At 30.7% G+C, this 16,751-nt stretch overlaps 1 protein-coding gene across 3 annotated transcripts in view; it reads right to left on the reverse strand.

Moving 5' to 3' along the window:
- The window catches only part of tou (bromodomain adjacent to zinc finger domain 2B toutatis), a 255,805-nt gene that overhangs the window by 164,842 nt on the left and 74,212 nt on the right, over nt 1-16,751 (reverse strand). The window contains exon 1 of one of the 3 annotated variants that reach the window (XM_075313308.1): nt 14,453-14,989. The exons of the other annotated variants lie outside the window; for them this stretch is intronic. The gene's annotated coding sequence lies outside the window, so the exon portion shown is untranslated. Of the gene's footprint in view, nt 1-14,452; nt 14,990-16,751 lie in introns of those variants that run through there. 3 annotated transcript variants of the gene reach the window in all.

Here is a 16,751-nt window from a genome sequence, read left to right on the forward strand (position 1 = left end):
TAATAAAATTTTGACAAAATTTTCTATAGAAATAAAATTTTGACAAAATTTTCTACAGAAATAAAATTTTGACAAAATTTTCTACAGAAATACAATTTTGACAAAATTTTCTACAAAAATAAAATTTTCACAAAATTTTCTATAGAAATAAAATTTTCTATAGAATAAAATTTTGACAAAATTTTCTATAGAAATAAAATTTTGACAAAATTTTCTATAAAAATAAAATTTTGACAAAATTTTCTATAGTAATAAAATTTTGACAAAATTTTTTACAGAAATAAAATTTAGGCAAAATTTTCTACAGAAATAAAATTTTCTATGAAATAAAATTTTGACAAATTTACTATAGAATTAAAATTTTGACAAAAATTTTTATAGGAATAAAATTTTGGAAAAATTTTCTATAGTAATACAATTTTGAAACAATTTTCAATAGAAATAAAATGTTGGTAGATTATTTTTGGCTATATAGACAAATTTTTGTGTAATTGGGGATCGACTATCTATAGATCTATAGACCGATATGGACCAATTTTGGCATGGTTGTTAGCGGCCATATACTAGCGCAATGTGCCAAATTTCAACCGAATGGGATGAAATTTGCTCCTCCAAGAGCTTCCGGAGGTCAAATCTGGGGATCGATTTATATAATTATCGACCGATATGGATCAATTTTTGCATGGTTGTTAGAGACCATATACTTACACCACGTACCAGATTTCAACCGAATCGGATGAATTTTGCACCTCCAAGATGCTACGGAGGTTAAATCTGGGGATTGGTTTAATGGGGGCTATATATAATTATGGACCTATATGGGCCAATTTTGTAATGGTTGTTGGAGACCATATACTAACATCACGTACCAAATTTCAACCGGATCGGATGAAATTTGCTTCTCTAAGAGGCTCCGCAAGCCAAATCGATTTATATGGGGGCTATACGTAAAAGTGGTCCAATAAGGCCCATTTGCAATACCATTCGACCTACATCAATAACAACTACTTATGCCAAGTTTCAAGTCGATAGCTTGTTTCGTTCCGAAGCTAAAGTGATTTCAACGCACGGACATGCTTAGATCGACTCAAAATTTCACCACGACCCGATATATATATATACCTTATGGGGTCTTAGAACAATATTGCGATGTGTTACAAACGGAATGACAAAGTTAATATACCCCCATCCTATAGTGGAGGATATAGAAACGGAACATATAAATGAGCACTGAATAACATTGCAAATTATTCACAATTATCACAAGAGGAAAAACAAATACCTTAGATACAGAGCATCGCTTCATAGTTTCAAATTTAGAAACCTATGGCAACTATTTTTGCCATAATTATTTGGCACAAAAATATATGAAAACAGTGCATTTTTCTCCCCACTATTTTCCATCCATCTATGTAGGTTAGGTTAGGAGTAGCAGCGGCCTTTTATTTTATGCTCACTTAGACTATTCAGTCCATTGTGACACCGCAGGTGGTGATCTGAGTGGAATAGGCATGGAAGGTGAGTGTGAGGAATATGGGGTTCTTGGTAATATAATGAGTTGGACAACAAGGACCATGGCAGGAAGGGCGAAGTGGGAAAGCAAAAGACCGAGCTCCCACCGTCAGAAAATTTTGCTCAGACAATCCTTAGAAACGTTTTTGTATTCACTCGAAACTGGAACCCAATCTGCTTTGCAAGGCAGGCATTCCAACTATTTCACCATAGTGGATCTACCTATGTAAGAATTGTCACACTCAAAAATCTTTTCTGAGGTTCCAACCTATGGCACTGGTTGGCTGTGGTGCCAACTGTTTTGGGCTGAAAATCGTCAATTTTTAAAATATTTTTCGTCAAAATCGTCAGGTCGTCACATGAAAGATTGTCAGTCATAAAACAGCCGAAAACAACGATTTAGGAGCAACTTATGCCCATGTTCCCAAATCCACTTCCAGGTGAATGTGATTCAATTCCACGATTTTCGTGTCCTACAATCCACTTTCACCGGAATTTTCGTGAAATCAATTCACTTGCAAAAGGGTTGGTAAAAGATGAATTATGTCCAAGATGGGTGTATTTCCGGTAAAAAAAAAGTACTCGCGTAAAAAATTTGAAATGTTTTATATTCAATACATGAGTTTTATTAAAACTGCGTCATTTTTAATTAAAAAAATATAAATTATAATAAGTCTATTGACTCCACTTATTTTGATTTCCGCCTTAGTGAATTTTTGGGTGATTTGTGCAACCCAGCTGGTTACAGAAAAGTTAAAAAAAGAACGTGGAATTAAGAACACCAAATTTTCACGTTCGTGGATTTGACGTGAATAGTGGAAGTAGATTGAAGTGGATATCGGAACATGGGGGTTAAATTTTTTCCTTAAACGGCCATTTTCATGTGTCTTTAATTGCCAGTTAACAGAAAGTAAATTGCAAATACTTTTTTCCTGTTAATTTTAACTGACAAATTTTCAACATTTATGGAATATATGACAGATATGTCCATAGTGCGGTTCGTTAGCTACTGAAGCACTAATGGAGCTTCATTAAAACAGTTTTTGGACAAAAAATACCTTGTAAGGTTGAAGTTTCAAAGATTTTCAGAATATTAGTTTTATTTATATTGACTGCTTTGAAAATGCTGTCTACATTGGAGACGAAAGTGGCCGAGAGTAAGATAGATACAAATAGTCATAGTATTGAGATTAAAAAATGTTTCTTTATATTACAACTTATGAAAAATCGTCAACTTACTACTACGTTATTTGGAAAAATCGTCAAAACGTCATACAAAACGTTAAAAGGAAAGACTTGAAGGCAACATTTTAAAAATCATCAACTCATAACTACATTGCCTAAAATCGTCGTCAAATCGTCACAGGCCAAATTTACCATCACAAATCGTTAAAATGACGAAAAATCGTCAGAGTTGGCACCGCTGCTGGTTGGTCTATAATTTAACCATGAATCGTCGTTACGAACGAACAATGCTTGAATTTTATTATCAAAATGCGTGCTCTGTTAAGAATGTTCATCGAGATCCTGTGTTCAGCGACGAAGCTCATTATTGGTTCAACGGGTACGTATATAAGCAGAATTATCGATTTTGGAGTCAAGATCGGCCAGAAGCTTTTCAAAAGCTACCAGTGTATCCAGAATAATTCACACTTTTGGGCGGTTTATGGGCTGCTGGTATAGTTGGATCGTATTTATTCTCAAAGATGATGGGAATCGTAAGGTAAATGTGAATGGTGAGCACTACCATCAGATGATATCCCTTTTTTGCAAAAAGCTTGATTGATTTGATTTCAACAAGACTTTGCCACAAAGAACGTATAACAAAGGAGTTATTGAGAGGCGAGTTCGGTGAACATTTTATTTCACGTTCGGGACGTGAAATAAAATGTTCGTCTATAGTGCGATTAACGCCTTAGACTATTTTTTGTGGGGCTATGTTAAATCCCATGTCTATACAGACAAGCCCGCTTCAGTTGACCATTTGACAATGAACCATTTATTCGTGAGATAGCGGTCACAATGTTGTAAAAACGTACGCCAAAGTTGGACTAAGCGGATGGATAATTTGAGGTGCAGTCGCGGTCAACATTTGCATGAAATAATCTTCAAACATTAAATTATATCTGTGGTCACAACCCTTAACAGCCTAACTCGAGTTAGGACACAATTGAGTTATTAGCACCATCGTATTCAGCGTATCTAAATTTATTTGCTCTAAATTTTTCATGTTTGTATCTCTTCTAGGAATCTGTAGCAAAGTTTTCCAAAAAACACCTTCTCCTGATTTTCAGTGAAGATTCAAAACTTTAAACTCCTGTACTGAAAATATTGATAAACAGACTTAGGCTACACTGAAAAAAAAGCATACCCGGTTCCAAAGATTTTGTCTTTACTTTAAACAATTTGGTATTGATTCCGAGCCAAAGAAGCGGAGAATACAAGTAAGGATACTTTTAAGACACAATTCTCTTTTAAAATCGGGTTTTGTGTACTTGCTTCTAGGAAGCAAATTTTAATTTTTCGCTTTTTCAGCTTTTTTTCTTCATATGTTATCAAATTCCTTTAAAAACAAGTTAACGACGACTTTATTTTCCAAATTAAGACTCGACTTCTAGTAGAAATTATGCTGTGTTTCAAGTAAAAAACGTTTTTAAAATAAAGTGTTGAAAAACATGTCCTATATTTGAACGATTTTTTGCTTTGTAGTTAAGATGCAAAAAGACAACAAATTTAAAGACAATTTCATTAAATTTAAAGATTTTTTCTAAATTATTAAAGTCAAGTTGACCTTTTTTTCTTTCATGTTATGATATCCATTTTTACATCAAATCACTTAATTATAAGGACAATACGACTTCATTGAAAAGTTTATCGACCTTTGGTCAAGGAAAAAAACTTTATAGTAGAGAAATGCGTCTTCTATGCTAAGCAAAATTTGCATTCGTATTTTAAAGACATGAAATCTTTGACCTCACGACAATATTTTTTTTTATTATGGGTTGTGACCACAGATATATTTTTTTTAATTTGCCTTTAGCTCTTAATATATCATTCTTTACATTCATCTTCAATTTTATCAAGACCACACTTTTGATATGCATCTCAGTAGGTCTGCAGCGATATAGTTTCTAAGGCTATAATTGGTTATATCTTCATTTCCTTGGAGTCAATACTTTGTCTTTTTAAGAGAAGCCTTGAATCACTAGTATTTAAAAACCACAATTTATCCGCCTATACAGAGACTTATTTTTTCCCTTTGGTCCCAAGAAAGAAAATATTAAAAATATTATAAATTGTTTAAAATATAAAATATTAGTCTGATGTCGAAACAAGCGATTTACGACTAAATCTATGATTTTTTAATTATAATTGGAACTTTTTGGACAAATAATAATTGAGTCTTTGAAAGAAACAAACATTATTATTGAAATCAAAATGTTTGCTTAATTTTGTATTTACGCAATATACTTTTTTTGCAGAGCTACTAATTGTCATCTTTATTGTGAAGGGTTGGAATAACCATCGGTAAGAGTAAACACTGTGTACAGTAGGTGATAGAAACCTTAACCTCATGCCACCTTCCCCTTGTCTTCTTGTCTACAAAAAGAATTCAGTCCTCACAAAAAAAGAATTAAACCAAATAAAATAAAATGGAAAAATAATTCCTTGGGAGGAAAAAACAACTTAACGAGAACAACTCAAGAAAAACTTCTCTATGGAGTTTGGGGAGGAATACCAACAACAACACCAACAACTTCGATTCAACCCGGTGAGAAGTTTGAACACAAACAAAAAAAAATAATAAATGAACGAACTGAAAAAAAATGAAAACAAAACCAACAAACAAAAAAAGTACATCCAACAATACCCCAAAGCAGTGCTGCCGCTAGTGAAAAATTGAGTGAAGTAGATTTTGGAAAAAAGTGGAGTAGATTGAATAAAATTGAAGTAGCATACATTTTTGAAAACAAAACAATAGAATTCATTCCACCATAGGATGGGGTATATTAACTTTGTCATTCCGTTTGTAACACATCGAAATATTGCTCTAAGACCCCATAAAGTATATATATTCTGGGTCGTGGTGAAATTCTGAGTCGATCTGAGCTTCCGAACGAAAGAAGCTATGGACTTGAAACTTAGCACAAGTAGTTGTTATTGATGTAGGTCGGATGGTATTGCAAATGGGCCATATCGGTCCACTTTTACGTATAGCCCCCATATAAACGGACCCCCAAATTTGGCTTGCGGGGACTCTAAGAGAAGCAAATTTCATCCGATCCAGCTGAAATTTGGTACATGGTTTCAGCATATGATCTCTAACAGCCATGCAAAAATCGGTCCACATCGGTCCATAATTATATATAGCCCCCATATAGACTGATCCCCCGATTTGGCTTGCGGAGCCTCTAAGAGAACCAAATTTCCTGCTGAAATTTGGTACATGGTGTAAGTATATGGTCTCTAACAACTATGCAAAAATTGGTCTACATCGGTTAATAATTCAATGATTAAAACCGCTATGTTCATCATAATTAAAGGAATAGGAAAAACAATTAGGTAATATGGGGAAAATTTAAAAATTTGAAGCAGAACAAAAAGTGAAGCAGATTTTTGGAAGAAGGAGTGACGAAGTAAATTTTGTGAAAATGAAGCAAAATACTTCGATTGAAGTAGTAGCGGCAGCACTGCCCCAAAGTACTGGAGACGTATTACATATCTACATAGTGTGTAGATATGTTCACTTGCTATGAGCTGGATTCTCTCACACTCTCTATGTTTTCTCTCTCTCACATTATGAAGTAAGCAATAATAACAACAATGATGTACTCAAAAAAAAAACATTTTTTTCTTACATTTAATGTTGTTGGTTTTAGTTCTTGTGTTGAATATGGTCTTTTTGTTTTTGTTCTTTCCCGAATGTATGGATAAATGGATATTCGTCGCAAGCTCTGTGTATATTCATGTACGAGTGATTGACTCTCAGTGTATGTACGTTCAAGTTTATATTTGCGCCAGTAAGTGTCGCCAAATACTTTGAATTTCCCCACTGGTCGATGGGTATTCCTTTGCAGTGGCTGTATAATATCGACACAGCTACTACCTCATAGATATTTTCGTTGCAACGCATAGAGGAATAAATTTGCTAGCTATGTTATGGTGGCTATGTCTGCCTGGTTATTTGGTGACATATCTGGTGGAAGGAAGTGAGAGGAATAAGAGATGGTAAATTGAGTCTTTGTTAAAATGAGAGTTGAGCGGTGCGGGGGGAAGCGGCAACCAATGCCCAGGCTAACATTCTAGCTTTGTGTTGTGCTCTGCTCTTCGCTGCTTTGCTTTACTGCTGTCTGTACTTATTACGTTTTCTTTATTGTTATTTTGTATGATTAAACTCAAAATAACAACAATTTGGTTATTTATTGTAACAACAACAGAGAAATATGTAACGAATTAACACAAACAACCATAATAAAAGACACCATGTTAATGTCTAAACAAATTTACGACGAATTATATGTATGGCGATATGTGTGTTTTAAAGTTAAAGTTGACAATGAATTCCATGTATGGTCAATGGATATTCAAAATACGGGTTAACATTTATACCACCACATTGGCATATGTCAGTTTGATATCATTCATGTCTACATTACATCAAATACGAATACAAATACGTATACTAACAAACCAAAACGTTTTCTCATAATAGTTGAAGTTTCATAAGAAAAAATATTGTCTATAAGTAAAAACGCATATAAGAAGCAAGAATTGTGTTTTGTATACCCTAAACCACATAGTGGTCAGGTATTGCCAAAAAATTTGCCTACAAGAAATATTGATTTTAGACCCATAAAATATATATCGATCGACTCAGAATCACCTCCTTAGCACGGTGGTAGAATTCTACCACAGATGGTAGAATTCTACCAAAAATGGTACATTTTTACTATTTGGTAGATTGGTAGAATTCTTGATGTTTTGGTAGTTTTTGCAAAACATTCCTTTCCAACGAAGAGATACTTCAATTTTCTATAAAAATAAAATATTCTAAAGAAATAATTTTTTTTAAATTACAGAAATAAAATTTTGACAAAATTTTGTATAGAAATAAAATTTTGACAAAATTTTTTATAGAAATAAAATTTTGACAAAATTGTCTATAGAAACCAATATTTGACAAAATTTTCTATAGAAATAAAATTTTGATAAAATTTTCTATAGAAATAACATTTTGACAAAATTTTCTATAGAAATAAAATTTTTACAAAATTTTCTATATAAATACAATTTTGACAAAATTTTCTATATAAATAAAATTTTGACAAAATTTTCTATAGAAATAAAATTTTAACAAAATTTTCTATAGAAATAAAATTTTAACAAAATTTTCTATAGAAATAAAAATTTTGACAAAATTTTCTATAGAAATAAAATGTTGACAAAATTTTCTATAGAAATAAAATTTTGACAAAATTTTCTACAGAAATAAAATTTTGACAAAATTTTCTATAGAAATAAAATTTTGACCAAATTTTCTATAGAAATAAAAATTTTGACAAAATTTTCTATAGAAATAAAATGTTGACAAAATTTTCTATAGAAATAAAATTTTGACAAAATTTTCTACAGAAATAAAATTTTGACCACATTTTCTATAGAAATAAAATTTTGACCAAATTTTCTATAGAAATAAAATTTTGACAAAATTTTCTATAGAAATAAATTTTGACAAAATTTTCTATAGAAATACAATTTTGACAAAGTTTTCTCTAGAAATAAAATTTTGACAAAATCTTCTATATTAATAAAATTTTGACAAATTTTCTATAGAAATAAAATTTTGACAAAATTTTCTATATAAATACAATTTTGACAAAAGTTTCTATATAAATACAATTTTGACAAAATTTTCTATATAAATAAAATTTTGACCAAATTTTCTATAGAAATAAAATTTTGACAAAATTTTCTATAGAAATAAAATTTTGACAAAGTTTTCTCTAGAAATAAAATTTTGACAAAATCTTCTATATTAATAAAATTTTGACAAATTTTCTATAGAAATAAAATTTTGACAAAATTTTCTATATAAATACAATTTTGACAAAATTTTCTATGTAAATACAACTTTGACAAAATTTTCTATAGAAATAAAATTTTGACAAAATTTTCTAAAGAAATAAAATTTTGACAAAATTTTCTATAGAAATAAAATTTTGACAAAATTTTCTATAGAAATAAAATTTTAACAAAATTTTCTATAGAAATACAATTTTGACAAAATTTTCTATAGAAATAAATTTTGACAAAATTTTCTATAGAAATACAATTTTGACAAAATTTTCTATAGAAATAAGATTTTGACAAAATTTTCTATAGAAATAAAATTTTGACAAAATTTTCTAAAGAAATAAATTTTTTACAAAAATTCCTATAGAAATAAATTTTTTACAAAATTTTCTATAGAAATAAAATTTTGACAAAATTTTCTATAGAAATAAAATTTTGACAAAATTTTCTATAGAAATAAAATTTTGACAAAATTTTCTATAGAAATAAGATTTTGACAAAATTTTCTATAGAAATAAAATTTTGACAAAATTTTCTATAGAAATAAAATTTTGACAAAACCTTCTATAGAAATAAAATTTTGACAAAATTTTCTAAGAAATGAAATTTTGACAAAATTTTCTATAGAAATAAAATTTTGACAAAATTTTCTATAGAAATAAAATTTTGACAACATTTTCTAAAGAAATAAAATTTTGCCAAAATTTTCTATAGAAATAAAATTTTGACAAAATTGTCTATACACGCAAAGAAAAAAAAAACGTGTACCGAAAACGTTTTTCTTTTGTTAGAGTTTTTTGAATTGCTTCGAAAGTTTTAAACTTTTATCACCAAAAAAATTCTTTTGTTACAAATTTTTTATTTTTTCAATAAAAAAAGTTATTTTTGAAACAACAACACAGTCCATTTCGTTTATATCAAACACTGTTCTTTTCTGACTTTAGGTCTTTAATAAGACACATTTTACAGTTAAAAATTTAATATAGTACAACGTAATGTTGAACATTTTTTCGGAATCTTCCGAACATATCTGGAATATATGTAAAAAAAAAACTTTGGTCGAAGCAGGGATCGAACCCACGACCCTTGGCATGCAAGTCGGACGTAGCAACCACTGCTCCACGGTGCCAACTATACGTTTGTTTCTGTTAAATAAGCTTTGTTTATTCGGTTCGTGGGCGCCGCAAGCTATGCTATATAAATATAACTTATATGGATAATTATCTATTGATGACCATAACAGGAACATAGCTCAGTTGTTAGTGTGTTGGCTTACAAAGTGCATGGTCCGCTGTTCGATTCTCCGTCCAGGCGAAAGGTAAAAAAAAAATTAAAAATTTATAAAATCGTATAATTTCTTCTACATTGTTGGAAAAGGTGTTAAGAACTAAAAAATCTCGAGGATGTGAGAAAGATGTGAGAGAAAATGCAATTAGCAAGAAAGCAATGTTTTTTATGAAAATGTTTTTACATCCTGGAAAAGAATAAACGTTTATCACAAAAAGTATATACTTTTCTTCCAAATATACTTCCTTACAGCGAAAAGCAAATGAGAAACGAACTTTGTCTAAAATTTCGTTTGGGAGGAAAGAATTATTTTTTTGCGTGTAGGAATAAAATTTTTAAATAACATCGTTAAAACATTTAAAATTCGACACATTTACAATTCAAGGGGTATTTTTACACCAAAAAATTGTCACTAATAGCAGGGGTCATTCATTCATTGGAAGAAAAAACATGTTTTGCATACTAACCAGAAAAAATTGATCGAAAGCTTCAAAATAAGATTTTTTTTTCAAATTTTGGTAGATTATTTATGACACGAGTGGCAAGCTTCTGAGTTGATCTAGCCCTTGGTGTTCGTCCGTCTGTCCATGTATTTGTTCTACGCAGGATTCCGGTCGCAATTATTAACCAATTTTGATGAAATTTGGAACACGGTGTTTTTTTTGGCACAAAGACGAACGCTATTGAATTTGGAAACAATCAGATCAAATTTAGATATAGCTCCCATATATATGTATCGCCCGATTTTCCCAAATTTAGCCATAAGTCACTTATTTATCAACCGATCTTACTCATAGTTGGCTTATTCGAATCTTCTATAGTAATGACTACATGTGCCAAAAAATCATTGAAATCGATTCTGGTTTAAATATAGCTCCCATATATATGTATCGCCCGATTTTACAAAATTTGGTCCTAATTAAGGGCTTATTTATTAATGTATTTAACGCAAAGTAACATTCTGAGGTATCAACCAAACGTAGAAAATATCATTCAAATCAGTTCAGATTTAGATATGGATCACATATATATGCATCGCTCGATTTTCCCAAATTTGGCCATAAGAATCTTATATATTAACCAATGTTACTCAAATTTCAAATATTGAAGTATTAGCCGATCGTAGTTAGACTTACATGTGCTCTTATATAAATATATTTCCCAAGTTTCACAAATTTTGATTTATTAGCCACACTAATTGAGCGATTTCCTCTTTTTTAATAATGGTCTCAATATTAGTGACATACTAACTCTGTAGTTTCAGAATCAACTATAGCTCCTAATATAAGACATTTTTGTTCAGATTTTGATAAAACTCCCATAACCATGTACCCCTTGATGTTCTTAAATATGGAAATGCGGGTTATCTCCCAAATCTATACCATTGATACCCCGCAAACAATGTTTACTAATTCATGGTTTAGGTTAAGGGTATGATATAGTCGGCTCCGCTCGATTTCTACTTTACTCACTTTTTTTCTTATAGCCGTTAACTACAGCAATACAATCCATCTTAATCTCGGTTACAAAAACAATCTGAGATGACTAATTTCAAACTAAACCTAGCCCATTATAGATTGATAGCTGCAAACAGTCTGATTCTGAGAGAATCCATTATGAATTTTTCGTTGATGCATCTATATTAAATATATTTGCATATATTATCCATGTGATGCAGTGTTATTCTTTCACTCTTATAAAAAGGCTACCAAAGTAACCGAATTAATTGGTATTCCATATAACCACAGAAACTTCATACCGATAAATAACCGTTAATTAAGCAACCTATAATTTATCACCCACACATGTCATTAACAGACTGAATGAGAGAAGTGAGAGAAGAGATTGCAATTAACATGAAGTTGTATTACATATACATACGATTATTATGAGATAAGCCCGATTATTATGAGATATGAGATAAATGCCAGAAGCTATAAAAAAAGATTTCATGTAAAGGAAATTAATTAAATTAAGATAGCCGGAAGTAAAAATCACAATACACAGAAAAAAAATTCACGAAAATATCAGTTTTAAAAACTATTCAATTAAAAATTTAATTGATTCAACAAATTTTTTAATTGAAACAAAAATTAATGTTAGAACAATTATTTTTTAATTGACTTTCAATTAATTTTAAGATACTATAATTTCTGTAATTGAAGGCATTTTAATCAAAAATTATTTGAATCAATTAATTTCATGATTAAAGACAAACATTTTTTTGTGTGTACACACAAAAAAACATTTTTCTAATTCAGTCACAAAATTAATTAATCCAATTAATTTTTTTATGAAAATGTCCTCATTCGCCAAAATAATAGTATCAAACACAGTTCAATTACAATTTTAGTGACACCTGGGATGTTAGGAGTTCAATAACACTCTCGATTTTAATAATGCTCATGTTTTCAGACACTTCGGTAAATTAATCATAAAATTATTCGTGAGTCACGATAGTTTTCGTGAGCCACGATATTTTTCGTGAGTCACGACGTTTTCGTGCGTGAGTACAAATTTTCTTTTCGTGAGTGTGCGTGAGCGTGAGTCCTACCCAAAAATATCATGCGTGAGCGTGAGTAAACTATTACTCACGTGTACAATCATTTTCTATAACTATTTTAAAACAATTTTAGATTGATTCAAAATTTTATTAAAAAAAATGTTTATTAATTATTAGGGATTGTATTTCGCTAATGAAGCCAGACGAAGATTCGAGTAAGTACGAAACGTACAGACCGATATCCTTCCCTCACTACACAGAAAAAAATATCACCAAAATATTTCCAATTAAAAAGTTGGTTGAAGTTGAAATTGTTTTCAATTAATAAATTAATTGATACAATTAATTTAATCATGATAGAAACATTAAGTTAGTCAAGTCAATGATTGACAATTTTTAATTTTTTAATTAAACAATTAATTGATACACTTAACTGTTTAATCGGTAGACTAATTCAATACAAAACAAGTATATACGGCCGTAAGTTCGGTCAGGCCGAAGCTTATGTACCCTCCACCATGGATTGCGTAGAAACGTCTACTGACGCCGATGGCAAGCTATCATAAAACTTCCTAACAACGTAATATAAACAACATAGTCCATACGTGGTATATATTAAACTATAAAAGGGCCGATTAAATGCGTATATAATTAAGTTTAAAGTTTCTATAGAAATAAATTTTTGACAAAATAAAATTTTGACAACATTTTCTATAGAAGTAAAATTTTGACAAAATTTTCTATAGAAATAAAATTTGGAAAAAATTTTCTATAGAAATAAAATTTTGACAAAATTTTCTATAGAAATAAAATTTTGTCAAAATTTTCTATAGAAATTAAATTTTTGACAAAATTTTCTATAGAAATTAAATTTTTGACAAAATTTTCTATAGAAATAACATTTTGACAATGTTTTCTATAAAAATAAAATTTTGGTAGATTATTTTTGGCTCGAGTGGCAACCATGATTATGAACCGATATGGATCAATTTTTGTGTGATTGGGGATCGGCTATATATAACTATAGACGGATATGGACCAATTTTGGCATGGTTATTAGCGGCCTTAGACTAACACCACGTTGCAAATTTCAACCGGATCGGATGAATTTTGCTTCTCCAAGAGGCTCCGAAGATCAAATCTGGGGAACGGTTTATATAGGGGCTATATATAATTATGGACCGATATGGACCAATTCTTGTGTGTTTGTTAGAGACCACATTCTAACAACATGTTCCAAAATTCAACCGGATCGGATGAATTTTACTCCTCCAAGAGGCTCCGGAGGACAAATCTGGGGATCGGTTTTATGGGGGCTATATATAATTATGGACCGATATGGACCAATTCTTGCATGGTTGTTAGAGACCATATACTAACACCATGTACCAAATTTCAGCCTGATCGGATGAAATTTGCTTCTCTTAGAGGGTCTGAAAGCCAAATTTGGGGGTACGTTTTTATGGGGGCTATACGTAAAAGTGGACCGATATGGCCCATTTGCAATATCATCCGACCTACATCAATAGCAACTACTTGTGCCAAGTTTCTAGCTTGTTTCGTTCGGAAGTTAGCGTGATTTCAACAGACGGACGGACATGCTCAGATCGACTCAGAATTTCACCACGACCCAGAATATATATACTTTATGGGGTCTTAGAGCAATATTTCGATGTGTTACAAACGGAATGACAAAGTTAATATACCCCCATCCTATGGTGGAGGGTATAAAAAATGATGATAAAAATATCCATTTTATTTTTAAAATAAAAATGTATTGCAAACAACCAAATTTTTAATTGAATCAATTAAAAAAATTAGTTGAAATTTTTAAATCAAATCAATTAATTTTTTAATCAAATATTTTGTTTATGCCCAATTAAAACTGTGATTGATAGTAGCATTTTCATGATTGAAGACATTTCAATTAAAACATTAATTGGATCAATTAATTCCGTAATTGAATTAAACATTTTTTTTTTGTAGTAGCCATGACACTTTATGCATTACTTCCTTACTGTTGCCATAGCTCATACCTACAAAAAACTTTTGAAAGAAAGTCTATTAAAAAATTACCTTAATTCTCCATATATATGAGAAAATCCAAATTAAAACACGGCATATTCTTTAGAGACGTTGTCGACAAATTCATTCCTTTAAAGACGTTGTATATAATTTAATTCCTCTGGTATCTCTACTACATATAGGCCAAAGTTAGGTCTTGATCAAATATGTCAGATTTGTTGATTATGAGCACTTTAACTTTTTTCTTTATATAATATTCTTTGCTTTTATTTGAATGCCTTCATATTTTTTATAGGTGTTTTTGTTTTTTTTTTTTACTCACATTCTTGCTTATATGTATATATTTTTCTAAATCGAATTCCATGAATTCATAAAATTTTTCCAAATCTTTTGTTTACTATGGATCACAATGACTTTCGTGAAATTTACGTTTCTTCATTATAATCACCATCATAACATTTTATTTGAATATACACATTAATATTTTTTGTTTTATTATTTTCCTTTTTTTTCAAATTTCATCAATTGTAATTGTCGCTTTTCTTGTTTTTGTTTTTGTATTTACTTGACTGTATAAGTATTTTTCCGCTCAACTAAATCGCCAAAACTGAAAACGAATAAATTTTTTAATTCAATTTTACACTGAGTGAGAGAGGACACATTTTATGGTTATTTTGAAAAATCACATGCGAGACGACAACGACATTCTGTCACCATCATGTATTGCCCCCGCTAGTCCCTGGTATTTGTTTACCCCTTTCGTGATGCAGTGGGATCACCTATAGCTCCTGTAGAAATAGTTGGTCTCATAGAGATTTTTTGTTGTTGTTTGTCATTCATCTCTAAAACAAGGCAAAAATCACTCAGATTCAAATGAATTCGAATTGGATGATGGTTCATTGCTTCGATGGCTTTGGATCGAATTTGAATTGAGAAGACTCGATAGCAGTATGGTGTGGGGTAGTTGATTCGCATTGATTGCTTTCTGTATATTTTTTGGTTTTGTCTGTATGAGAAGTGATTTATTAATATTGCCGACTGACTGATGAATTCGAAGACGGTAATGGGGGAGAAGACACGAGTATTAGTTTGAAATTTTTCTTAGATTTTCGTGTATTTTTTATATGAATGCCACCACATCACCACAAACGCCATTACCATTATGGTGGCTACAGGAGCACAGCCATTATTATAATACCAGGCGATTATTGATTGAAATGAATTTTTTACTTCTACGATGTTTTTTTTTTTTGTATTGAAAAAATTGTTTCTTTGTATTTCACACATTCGATTTCTATGAGTTTGTGTATATTAAATACACACACAAAAATTTTTTGTTAAGTTTGAAATTATAATGTGGTTACTTTTTTTGAGAAAAAATGGAAATTTTCGACATTTGTTAGAAGCATTTAATAAATTAATCATCTCTAATTTCATTATAACTTTTAGGATTCCCTTTATAAGTTTTTTAGAATTAATGAAAACGTTTGTAGTGGAGACTGTAATCAGCCTCTAAAGGTCGACATATTTAGGAATATGTAAAGTAGTTCCCAGTCTTGGCAACTCATCTGTTTTGCAGTTCCCTGCCATGTCCCGGTCAGTGTGACTTTTGTTCCACTATAGTGGTGAATTTGCCACATTTTTAAGGCATGCCCCTTTTGTACCGATTTGTTTTTGTTATGCAACTAAATTTCATACTTTCATACCAAAGTAGATATCGCACCACGGGTTACCGTTGTATATTAAACAGCTCATCAACCTCGTTCAGAGAGTTGAAACAATTTATAGTCATTTTCCAGTTAAGAAACACGGAGTCCAAAGATTTGATTACAGCCTGAATGGCTGAGTATATAATGAGTATATATCTCAGCCAATTAATATTTTATTGCAAAATTTCGGCTACAAAAATTAGATTAATATAATCTGGCAGTACTCATTGATAAGAAAGAAGTTAAATATAATATAACCCTGGGTATAGATTTATTAAGGACCTAGTGCTCAGTATAAACACTGTCTAGCCCATAAGTCCTTTTTCTCAAGCAGTTTCTTCCAAAACATCAACATTGAAGTGGCTTGAACATTTTATTGGCCTCTCTCATACCGCTGCCTTGGAAATGGAGACAAAAGTTATTTGGTCTCAACAACTGCAACAAATGTCTGAATCTTAATCTGGGTAATATACACCTGTCATTTTGTTCTAAATTTCAATCCATTTGTGCTTTGGAACCATGCCGACCAGTGTTCCCAAAAACAATGTCAAGAAAGTCACAAGATCTTCTATGCCGTTTAGATATTGGCGTCAATCCGCCAAAGCCATTGAAGTGTTTTTAAACATTTTATTGACCTCCCT

The sequence above is a fragment of the Haematobia irritans genome, chromosome 5 (assembly GCF_050003625.1).
Source record: "Haematobia irritans isolate KBUSLIRL chromosome 5, ASM5000362v1, whole genome shotgun sequence".
Classification (NCBI taxonomy): Eukaryota; Metazoa; Arthropoda; class Insecta; order Diptera; family Muscidae; genus Haematobia; species Haematobia irritans.